The sequence below is a fragment of the Heterodontus francisci genome, chromosome 5 (assembly GCF_036365525.1).
Source record: "Heterodontus francisci isolate sHetFra1 chromosome 5, sHetFra1.hap1, whole genome shotgun sequence".
Classification (NCBI taxonomy): Eukaryota; Metazoa; Chordata; class Chondrichthyes; order Heterodontiformes; family Heterodontidae; genus Heterodontus; species Heterodontus francisci.
The window spans coordinates 118,345,044-118,357,379 of NC_090375.1; the positions used below are offsets into that span (position 1 = coordinate 118,345,044).

A 12,336-nucleotide genomic window follows, 5' to 3' on the forward strand; every position below is an offset into this window, starting at 1 on the left:
TGTCTCTATTTCTCCAAGGGAAGAATTTTCTGTTTGGCACATGTTTGATTTTACGGTAACATTAATAACAAATGGGATAATGCAATCATTTGAAATTCCTCTGCCAGCTATTATAACAAAGACATTAAATGGTCCAAAATAAATGCATTTATGTCTTCATTAATATAGTTTTCACAGGAATTTTATGCAAATATTTTAATTGATATGCTATTAATATTGTACAATGCCATTTTGACGCTTTGTGCCTGCCATAGCTATTTTCCCAAACCAACAGTGAAGAAGAAAATTGGGTAAAAATTCCAAAATGTACATAGTAGTGTGCAATTGAAACCATTGAAGTTTGCAGCAACATGTCAGGACGTAATCAGATAAGCAGGATGTCTCATCAGTCGCTGTGAACTATAGCAGCTAAAGACTCATAACTCACCATTGCCCCAGGCTCGACTCATCTATGACTGTCATTCACATTAGTGTCTAAGCACCTGGAATTTCCCATTGTTAGTGGTAAATTCTGTTTATTGTCTGTGCCAAAATCTAGAAATAATCATGTGTGCCTCGAATTTTGAAATGCCACACATTGCTGCAGACTGGATTTTATTAACTATGAAATTATCAGTCAGGGCCATAGAATATCTTAAATGTTCCATTTTTCTTCAGATGACCAGAGTGCATATTTCCAGAGTTGCCATTGTGCTCTGTCATTGGGATATACCAGCCTAAAAACTCAATGGCAGCGCACTCATTTTGCAGGCACAAAACAGGTACCTAAGCATCCAATGGGTGGGGTGCACACACTCATGATGCCACTGGAAGTGCACCTTTTATCAGAAAATGGGACATTCAGGGTCCATGCCTGAATCAGGTGTTAAACCCTTTGCATATGCAAATAGGAGGCCTACACCTGATTGAGTTGCCATATGCAAAATTGGGCTGCCCTGAAAGCAGCAGAGTTGGGCTGTGTGCAACTTAACCAGCAGTCCTTAAAGGGACCACTGAAGTTCATAACCAAAATAGGTATATTTACTTTAAAATACTTAATATGGAGCTAGGAGGAGCAGGAGTAAGGCTCAGGTCAAATATCAAGTGTGCCTTGAACTTACTAGTACAGGGACAAAAGCAAAAAGTGCTGGAAATACTCAGCAGGTCTGGCAGCATCTGTGGAAAGAGAAGCAAAGTTAATGTTTCAGGTCTGTCACAGCACTTTTTGTTTTTGTTTCAGATTTCCAGCATGTGCAGTATTTTGCTTTTATTCTACTAGTACAGGGATTGTTTCCTGTGCTCAGTTTGTGCTGACCTGCCAATTTCTAGACCACTTGTTAGGGAATGACTGTGCTGTATAAATGTGTATATTCCTCACACCTTCACAAATGTCCCTTGCTGTGTTTTGGTGGACTGTGTTTAATCACCATTAAATTGCAGTATGCTTTACATCAAGTATGTGATCAGCTCTTGCAACACTGTAAAACTGCTAGTTCAGTCACTTAGAATATTAGAATCATGGTCCATTTTCATTGCAATAATGATTTTCAACTGAACTGCTTTTGATTCCCAGACCTCTGAATTTTTCTCATTTACATTGGAAAAAGAATTTTAGAGCACAGGATGGAGGGGGAAGCAACTGTGCAAGCTTTAGACGTGCAACTGTTGAAAACTTGTTTTTATGACTTTCATTTTCTGGTCAAAGAAGGTCTGAGGAGACAGCAGTGCTGAGAACTCAGTGTATCTCTGGGTTTGAGCAATGATGACATGTAGCCTTCAGGCTGTGGCGCTCTCTGCGGCACCTATTTTATGTTTCCTGTCATTAATGCGGCAGTGCAGGAAAAAATGATACACAGTCCCACCACCATTCTTCCTATCATCACATACTACCACCAAAGACTGTCAAAGAAATAGGCATCTTGGACAGATGGAATCCACCATAGAGTCATATATGGCACAGAAAGAGGCCATTCGGCCCATCAAGTGCATGCTGGCTCTCCACAGAGCCATGCAGACAGTCCATCTCCCTGGCTCTATCCCTGTAGCCCTGCAAGTCTACCCTGCAGATCAACAGCAAAATCATAATAACATAACACAAACAAACAAGTTTAAAAAATATATATTTAGCTGGTACTTCTTGATACCACAATCTAAGCCAGAAACCTTGTTGGGTATATTGCAGTGCATAAAATAGGAGAGAATTTTCTATTGCTCAATCATAGCCCGTTTTCTTTAAAGGAGACTTCATCCAAATTGCAGTTTTTCCAAATTGTGTTAAAATGAAGATCTTCTGAACAACTCCTTATTTTTATTATTTCATACTTCCAATCTATTTGCACCCGGTTTCCTTTTTGTTGCTGTCTTCACTGTCATTTTTTTTACCTACAGGAATAACATTTTACAAAATAGGAGCATCTGCCAGAGTATTCCTTTAATACAGTCAATGAAAATCTCGAGTATTTCTTAATATGTTGTTTATTTGTCAATACAGATTCCCTTATTGAAGATATTTGTGTTTAATGGAAGACCAAGTACTTCATCATTAATCACTTACTGACATGTCGAGGCCTTAAAAAGGACCGGGAGAATACTAGGGACAAGGTATGAAACTTTAACTATTTTCAACAGATTTATGCCAGATTCAGATAGAGCAATGTAGTCATAAACCCTTAGAAAGTTACGTAGAAAATTACAAAGAGTACAACATGAAATATAACAGATTTGAAATGCAGGCAGTAAGTAATAACTAGAGTTGTAAAGATGCTGGATCACAGTCATTTGTGAGTGCTTTTATTGTAGAATGATTTTGAAAATGTTTGTTAACTTTGCACCAAAGTTTATTTTTTCCATGCTGTTGGCTGTTTCAGAATGATCAACCTGAGAAATATACTAAATGCAAATGAAGCTTGAATAGTGGTAAACCCAGTACATTTTGTTCAGCCTACAGTGTACAACAGTATAAGTTGAAAGAATCGGTACCCTCATGAATTCTGCACTGAGTGTAGAATTTAAGTAATTCTTACTGCTAAATATAGAGGATGTGTTTCCATTTTTCTCTCTTCTGAATGCTTTTAGGGGAAGTGTAATGGAAGTGTTTTCCACAGATACCTTGATGTCTTTGTTTAAGTGATAGGATGGTTAAAAAGGAAAGCACTCTGCTAAAGTGATCAGCAGGTGTTTGAGAAGGTGACAATTTAGCAGGATTATCAAGTCTATCTGTACTGCTTTGGATTAATTTATTTGTCTTTACATTTGGTGGTATATGTCTGTCACCAGTGAGTGGGGTTTACAGGACTTTTCAGTTGTATGCTTGTGAGAATCTTCCTGTTCAATGATTGCACAGCATATAAATTGTCGCTCCTCATATTTTTCATCTCGTGCAAAATAATTACAAAGTTCTTAGGAGGGGCAGCAGTTTATATTTCTGTTTTTGGAGCATTAGCTGTGGCTCAGTTGGTAGCAGTCTCCCCACTGAGTCACAAATTTCTGGGTTCACGCCCCACTCCAGGGCTTGGAGAGAAAAAATCAAGGCTGGCACTCCAGTGTAGTACTGAGGGAGCACTGCGCTGTCAGAGATACCAGAGACATTAAAGCGAGGCCCCATCTGATTGTCTAGACGTAAAAGATCCCATGCTAATATTTTGAAGAAACCAGGGGAGTAATCCCTGCTGTTCTGGGCAATATTTATCCGTCAGTCAACATCACAAAAACGAATATTTGGTCATTATCACATTGCTGTTTGTGGGAGTTTGCTATGTGCAAAATTAACTGCTGTGTTTCCTGCATTACAACAGTGACTACATTTCAAAAGTACTTCATTGGCTGTTAAGGGGCTTTGAGACATCCGGTGGTCATGAACGGCGCTAGATAAATGCAAGTCTTTCTTTTTGTTTGTTCCAATTTGCCCCTAAAACGCTGTTCATAAACTAAACATCTTAGAATTCTCCATCACCACAGGCACCATGAAAAATCCCTTCAAATGTATCCTGGGACCCTTGTCCCCTATTCCAGTCAATTTCACAACTAAACTGGGACAGTTGGAAGCAAGAACCCTTGAGTCTTTGGAACTCTCTTCCTCAAAAGCTGGTGGAAGCAGAGTCTTTGAATATTTTTAGGGCAGAGGTAGATAGATTCTGGATAAGAGAGGGGTGAATGTTATTGGGGGTAGGCGAGAATGTGGAGTTGAGGTTACAATCAGATCAGCCATGGTCTTATTGAATGGCGGAACAGGCTCGAGGGGCCAAGTGGCCTACTCCTGTTCCTAGTTTGTATGTTCATATGTAACCCTACCCATTTTTATACCCATCCAATGCCCCTCCAAAAGTGATGTGTAATAATAATAATAGCAACTTGCATTTCTATAGCTTTGGTGCTTTACAGAAATGTAATCAATAAATGGACACTGGGTCACTGAAGGAAATATGAGGAGAGATGAGCAAAAACTTGGTCAAAGAGGTTAGGTTTTAAGGAAGGTCCTAAAGAAGAAAGGGGAGCTGGAAAGATGGAGGAATTAGTGAGATCTAAATGGCTGAAGGCACAATGCCAGTGATGGGCTAAAGGGAGGTGGGGGATACACAGGGGGTGAGAAATTGGAGAATTAGGGGAACAAGAGTTCTGAGGAGGCAGGGGGAGGGTTGGGAAATGAGGGGATGAATGGCAGTGGGACTCTAGGGTTAGAGGGATTTTCAGTGATAGGGAGGGGTTAAACCATAAAGGGATTCCAAGGGTGGGACCCGCTATCCATGATTAACTGAAACAAAGATAGTATCAAACTTAAAGAAAAAGCCTATATTTGCGCAAAGATGAGGCAGGTCAGAAGATTAGACAGAATATTAAAAAAAGCAAACAATGACTAAAAGATTGATAAGGAAGGTAAAATTAGAGTACGGGAGAAAGCTAGCTAGAAATATAAAGACATATAGTAACAGTTCCTATAGATATTTTAAAAAGAAAAAAGTTAACAAAGTCGTCCTATAGAAAGTGAGTCTGGAAAATTAATAAGGAGATGGCAGATGAATTGAACAGATATTTTGTATCGGTCTTCACTGTTGAGGATACAAGTAACATCCCAGTGAGATAGTTGATGCGTTAGTTTTCATTTTCCAAAATTCCCTAGATTCGGGGAAGGTTCCGTTAGATTGGAAAATAGCGAATGTAACTCCTTTATTCAAAAAAGGAGGGAGACAGAAAGCAGGAAACTACAGGCTCGTTAGTTTAACATCTGTCTTAGGGAAAATGTTAGAAGTTATTATTAAAGACGTTATAGCAGGGCATTTAGAAAATTTCAAGGTAATCAGGCTGAGTCAACATGGTTTTGTTAAAGGGAAATCATGTTTAACCAATTTATTGGAGTTCTTTGAGGGAGTTACATGTGCTGTGGGTAAAGGGGAACTGGTGGATGTACTGTACTTAGATTTCCAGAAGGCATTTGATAAGGTGCCACATCAAAGGTTATTGCAGAAAATAAAAGCTCATGGTGTAGAGGGTAACATATTGGCAAGGATAGAAGACTGGCTAGCTAACAGGAAACAGTAGGCATAAATGGGTCATTTTCTGGTTGGCAAGATGCCACAGGGATCTGTGCTGGGGCCTCAACCTTTTACTATTTATATAAATGTCTTAGATGAAGGGACTCAAGGTATGGTTGCTAAATTTGCTGATGATACAAAGATAGGTTGGAAAGTACTTGTGAAGAGGACATAAAGGGGCTAGAAAGGGATGTAGATAGGTTAATTGTGTGGGCAAAGACCTGGCAAATGGAGTATAATGTGGGAAAGTGGGAAATTGTCCACTTTGGTAGGAAGAATAAAAAAGAAGCATATTATCTAAATAGTGAGAGATAGCAGAGCTCTGAGATGCAGAGGGATCTGGGTGTCCTAGTGCATGAATCACAAACGATTAGTATGCAGGTACAGCATGTAATTAGAAAAGCTAATAGAATGTTATCGTTTATCGCAAGGGGAATTGAATACAAAGGTAGGGAGGTTATGCTTCAGCTATACAGGGCATTGGTAAGACCACATCTGCAGTACTGTGTACAGTACTGGTCTCCTTATTTAAGGAAGGATGTAAATGCATTGGAAGCAGTACAGAGAAGGTTTACTAGACTAATGCCTGGAATGGGCGGGTTGTCTTACAAGGAAAGATTGGACAGACTAGGCTTGTATCCGCTGGAATTTAGAAGAGTAAGAGGTGACTTCATTGAAACATAAGATCCTGAGAGATCTTGTCAGGGTGGATGTGGAAAGGATGTTTCCCCTTGTGGGAGAATCTAGAACTAGGGGTCACTGTTTAAAATTAAGGGGTCACCTATTTACGACAGTGATGAGGAGAAATCTTTTCTCTCAGAGGTCTTTGGAGTTCTCTTCCTCAAAAGGCGGTGGAAGCAGAGTCTTTGAATATTTTTAAGGCAGAGGTAGATAGATTCTTGATAAGCAAGAGGGTGGAAGGTTGTCGGGGGTAGGTAGAAATGTGGAGTAATCAGTTCAGCCATGAACTTATTGAATGGCGGAGTAGGATCAAATGGCCGAGTGGCCTACTCCTGCTTCTAATTTGTATGTTTGTATGATTTAAACATTGGGATGAGAATTTTATTTTTAAGGTGTTGAAGAACTGGGAGCCAATATTGGTTAGCAAAGATAGGAGTGATAGGTGAATGGGATTTTGTGTGGGATAGCAGATGGGCAACATAATTTTTGATGAGCTGAAGTTTACAGAGGGTGGTGTCTGTGAAATGGCAAAGGCGGGGATTGTTAATTTTATAGTAATTGTTTAATTGTATTCAGATGGTGGGCATTATCTGGGCATTCACTTGTGCTCCTATTTATAGGAGCAGACTGAAACTGTGGTTGGTGGGTTTGGATGTGCATGTTTGTAATGTGTCTCCCTGTAAATAACAGCTTAAGTGTGTTGAGATTAGACTCCAGTTCTACCTTTCACCACCTGGCTATCTAGACTAGAGGATGGTTGCCTAAAGATGAAGGTTGGAAACTATGAAATTTTGTTATCAAACATAAAACTAAAATCCTAGTGGCCATTGTGGAAAATGGCAGGAAGCAAGTGTAATTTTTCAGATTGTGGTTGCACTCCGATGCTTTTAAAGTCTCAGCCATATGACCAGTGGAAGAATGAAGTGGATATGTGAACATGGGTGACGTCCCTATTAAAGGGGGAAAAAGGTTCAGCCTTGGTGTTGTCGCTTCCCACAAGAAGTAAAATCAGAAGTAGTTTGTGAGATGGATGCCCATCAGTTGGATAGTGATGAAGGTTTGGACCTTCTAATAGAGTTCCTGAATGAAATCTACAAGAAAGGTGATCTGTTAAATGCCTATGAGGCATAGCCAGAATTTGATAGATTTCAGAAAACAGATGGTCACTCCCTAGAAGAACATATCATGGAATTTAAATTACAGATTGTATAAAATGTTGACAAAGTTCAATTTGGCAATCCCTGGATTGGTACTAGTGTTTAAATTATTGGATTGTATTAAAATGTCTCATGTGGTTCTAACTGGTGTTCAGTTCTCAGAGAAGGAGGCTCTGTTAGATCAGATGTTGGCTGCCTTAATAAAATTCCTGGGTAAATAATCATTTCCTTCAGCCTTCGTGGAACAAATGAGACATTCCGTGGTGACACAAAGAATAGAAGACTCAAAGATTACCAGACTTCGAAATAGTCCGATTACTGGATGCATGCGCTAATACAGCAGAAGGATTAAAGACAGGCAGAATAAGGATGAAAGCACCTTTAGCAGATCTGTTTATTACAGCAGAAGGCAAATTGGAATAATAATGGGCGAATGAAACCCAGGAAAGCTGGAGGAACTGTTAATGGGCGGCACAGTGGCGCAGTATCTAGCACCGCAGCCTCACAGCTCCAGCGATCCGGGTTCGGTTTTGGGTACTGCCTGTGTGGAGTTTGCAAGTTCTCCCTGTGACCGCATGGGTTTCCTCCCACATGCCAAAGACTTGCGGGTTGATAGGTAAATTGGCCATTGTAAAAATTGCCCCTAGTGTAGATAGGTAGTCGGAGAATTGAGGGAAGGTGGGGATGTGAGAGGGATATTGGGATTAATGTAGGATTAGTATAAATGGGTGGTTGATGGTCGGCGTGGACTCGTTGGGCCGAAGGGCCTGTTTCGGTGTTGTATCTCTCTATGACTCTGAGATGCTTCAGCTGTGACTCGACATTCCAGCAACACTCAAGAAGCGCAACACCCTCAGGCAAAAAGCAGCCCGCTTGATTGTCACCCCATCCACAAGCTTAAACATTCACTCCTTTCACCATCTCTGCTTAAAACAAAGTGTCGAAATGATACATGATGAAGTGGATGATGATGCTGATGAATCCAAACAAATTATACTGGTTACAAGGAGTTTTAGGTCTGTGATGAATGTGTTAGTCATGGAATCCTTAGTTGCTTGTGAGAAACCTATGTTGTTGAGTAAACCTTCAGTGAAAAACACACAAATGAAACTTGACATGGAGCATGATTAGGCAATCAGTTTACCCAGACAGGACATTATTGTACCCCCTTAACAAAATGGGATGATTCTCATCAGAGTTGGAGACAAGTATTAATGGCATCAGGTGCTAAGAATAAGGAAGAAAAGATTGTCTTAAAGTTGCATAGACAATTGGGTCACCCTACTTGTCATAGCTTGCCATTGCTTGTCTACTGTCATATCTTTTAATGGAGTTTCCCAATCTATCTTAGTCAAGTTGCCTCTCCTACCTTCTGCCTGTTTGTTTAGATTTAAGACCCCAAGTTTCAGACTTAACTAAATCACTTTCAAACTCAATATAAAATTCTATTGTATTATGGACACTCTTCCCTAAAGGGCTCTTTACTACAAGGTTATTAATCAACTTTTTCTCATTGCACAACAGTAGATCCAAAATAGCCTGTTCCCTAGTTGGTTCCTTTTCAGACTGATCTAAAAAACTAACTTGTATACATTCTGTGAACCCATCCTCCACACTATTACTGCAAATATGTCTTGCCCAATCCACGTGAAGTTTAAAGACCCATGATTACTCTAATATATACTCTGCCCTACACTACAACTATTGTTGGGGGCCTATAAACAACTCCTACCAATGTTTTCTGTCCTTTGCTGTTCCTTAGCTCGACGCAAACTGATTCTATTTCTTGATTTTCTGATGTAAGATCCTTTCTCTCACTGTCTTTATCCCATATTTTATTTTCGGGGCTATCCCACCTCCTTTTCCATTTTGCTTATCACTTCTAAAAGTTAAGTATCCTGGAATGTTTAGTTCCCAACCTTGGCCACTTCACTTTGCAACCATGTCTCTATAATGGCTAATAGATCAAACCTATTCATTTCTATTTGTACTGTTGATTCACCTAATTTGTTGCGAATACTTTGTGCATTCAGATATATTGTCTTTAACTTTGACTCTTTTTAATTTTCCCTGGCATCACATTAGTCACTAAGGCCTTTGTTACTCTCTGTCCCTTCCTGACCCACTCTACTTATTTTTACCCAAAATACTGCTTTGCTGTAGTGTTGGCATTTCACTTGCTGCTTTTGAATTTACCCTTTCCTGAATATTCCCACCACTCCCCGCTCCTTTTATTAGTTTAAAGCCTTGCCTAAGGCCCTAGTAATTTACTTTCCCAGGACACTGGTCCCAGCCCTGTTTAAGTGGAGCCTCCCAACAGAACAGCTCCTTCTTTCCCCAGTACTGGTGCCTGTGATCCATGAAGTGAAGCCTCTGCCTCCCACACCATTCCTTCAGCCACACCATTAGCCTTCCAATCTTTTTATCTCTAAGTCAAATGGTTGCATATTCAGGATGATGGCCAAGAAGTGAGTTCCTTGGCCTGGCAGAATGGAGTGAAAGAGTGGAAATTAAGAAAGTACAGTGCAAGTACAGATAGTGAGTCCGGAAGTGACTCTTGCATCAGAAAACAATCACGAACTGGAGGAAGAACCTCTGACAGTGCAAGAGGGAGATCTTGTAGTGGTAATACAGTCGAATTTTTGAGGTTAAAATTTGGGGGTTGACTTTTGCAGGAGTCATATTTTCGAACTTATATTTATGAAATAATAGCCACCATGGAAACGGGGCTTACAGTCGGATGGATGCACGGGAAACTAAGTATCCATTCTGGTGATGTTCACTGACCCATTCTGCAACTTTACCATCTAATTGTAGCCACTTGCTAGACTTTCCCCCGTTGGTACTTTTATTCTTTGGCATCTTCATGAGCTGTGTGGAAAGCTTTCTCTAATTTCTTCTTTGATACTTTGAATTCTCTTGCTGCCACACAATTATTCGCCGCCTTTGCACACGCAATGACTTTTAGTTTAAACTGCGCTGTGTATTTGTTGTTTTTCTTTGGCACCATATTGAAAAATGTGGGGGTCCTAGCTGAACTTTCGTGCATTTATACTAGTGCGAGATTAGAGTGTTCTGTCTGCGTTCTGAAAGTTAAGGTCGACTTTTACACAAGATGTAGGAAAAATTCAATATTTTTTGGCCTAAAGTCATGGATTGACTTTTACATGTGAAATAAAGGCCACAGAACAGTCTTGCAACAGAATTAGAAGCATAAGTCGTCGTGATCATGAAGTTTTGGTGGCTGCCAGTAAACTTGAGGATAAACTCATAAGAGGCAAAACAAAGTGAGTTAGATAGTTGGAGTTTATTCTGATGTACCAGATAAGGGTCAGCCAGCTTTACCGCATAGGTGGATTTGTACTGAAAAAGTCCTTGCAGATGGGACTTACAAGGCTAAAGCGAGGCTTGTAGCTAGAGGTTTTGAAGAGCGACTGAGTGACACCTATGTTAGAGTGGACTCTCCCATTGCTGGAAAAATAATCTTAAGAATGTCTCTTTTGACCACATATTCATGTGAAAGTAGATTAATTGACATAAAAGCTATATTTCTGCAGGTCGATACTTCCAGAGCGAAGTGTTTTTGAAACCGCCTAAGCATACGGAAGAAAAACTATGAAAACTGAACAAATGCATCTATGGCCTGAATGATGCTTCCAGGGTGTGCTTTTTTTAGTGAGATGTGTTTTTCTGAAAATAGGTTGTGTTCAACTAAAATCAGATACCACAAATTTTTATTGGTACCATAAAGGAAAACTTTCAGACATCTTCATGATACATGTTGACGATTTCTTATGGGGTGGGACTGAGGAAATTGAGAAATGTGCTAATAAGATTAGAGTAGAATTTAAAGGTGTGAGTCAGGCATATGGGGACTTTAAATATGTTGGGTTAGATATTAAGCAAAGTGGGTCTGGTATAACTTTAAATCAACAATCCTATTTAAAAAGTGTTACTCCCATCCCAGTTAATCGTACTCACTCATCTCAGACAGATGATGTTATATCTAAAGAAGGGACAGAGTAATTGCAAAGTTTGATTGGTCAGTTCAACTGTTTGCTCATGAGGTCAGATGCTAGTCTTGATGTGTTCGAATTAAATACTTTGATGAAACACTGCAAAGTAGAGGATATTTTAAGAGCAAATGAAACATTACAAAAATTAAATCTGGAGATAGGTATACTTAAGTTCCCATTCTTAGGTAACCCAATGAACATGAAGCTAGTCATCTTTAGTGATGCTTCATATGCTAATCTTTCTGATGGGTTTTCTAGTGCAGCTGGTTTCATAGTATTTCTTATGGGTGACTATCTGGATTAGAACATGGATGAAGGTTTTAGCAGCAGATGATTTGAAGTAGGGGTGGAGGCAGGTGTTGTTAAAGGTAGATGTAGCCAGACTTTATGATAGGGAGGAGATAAAGTCAGAAGCTCCGCTTTAGATCCAAGAGGATGTTGAGGATACAAACAGTCCGGCTCAGTAACTGGGTAGACTATGGAATTTGTGGCAACAAAATGGGGTTCATGGTGAGGCCTGGAGACAATAACTTTGGTCTTCCCAGTGATATTCAAATGACAGAATTATGTAATCCTCATATTTTCTGTCATTTGTGACACAATAAAGCCAGACATCAGCGACTGGCAGCTAGAGGGCTTTAAAAAGTGTGGAAAACCTGTGCAATTTTTGAAATCTTCTACTGACCGCAAAGCAGCTACTGACAACATTTATGCTGTCAGGCCTCCAATGACTGTTGCAGCCAACCTCCAGCCCATTTCAGGTGGACTGTTAGCAGAGGCCAGAGACCCCATCAAAAATATCTACAGTGCCCTGAGCCCAAAAATGCAGCCATGCTGAAGCTGAGCCCTAGTTCTGCAAAAGCAAGCCATCTGGCCTAATATCCACATATTAACACAAGCATAAAGCTTCAGAACCTATGAATAACACTCTGCTGGTCAGTATCCTGGGCCCTAGAAGCAGGATGGGGCAGGTTT

General features: G+C 40.0%; 1 protein-coding gene across 6 annotated transcripts in view; it reads left to right on the forward strand.

Moving 5' to 3' along the window:
• Positions 1–2,481: 2,481 nt before the first annotated feature.
• sulf1 (sulfatase 1) overlaps positions 2,482–12,336 on the forward strand; it is a 353,304-nt gene continuing 343,449 nt past the window's right edge. For all 6 annotated transcript variants that reach the window (XM_068031966.1, XM_068031968.1, XM_068031974.1 and 3 more), the window contains exon 1: positions 2,482–2,580. The gene's annotated coding sequence lies outside the window, so the exon portion shown is untranslated. The remainder of the gene's footprint in view (positions 2,581–12,336) is intronic.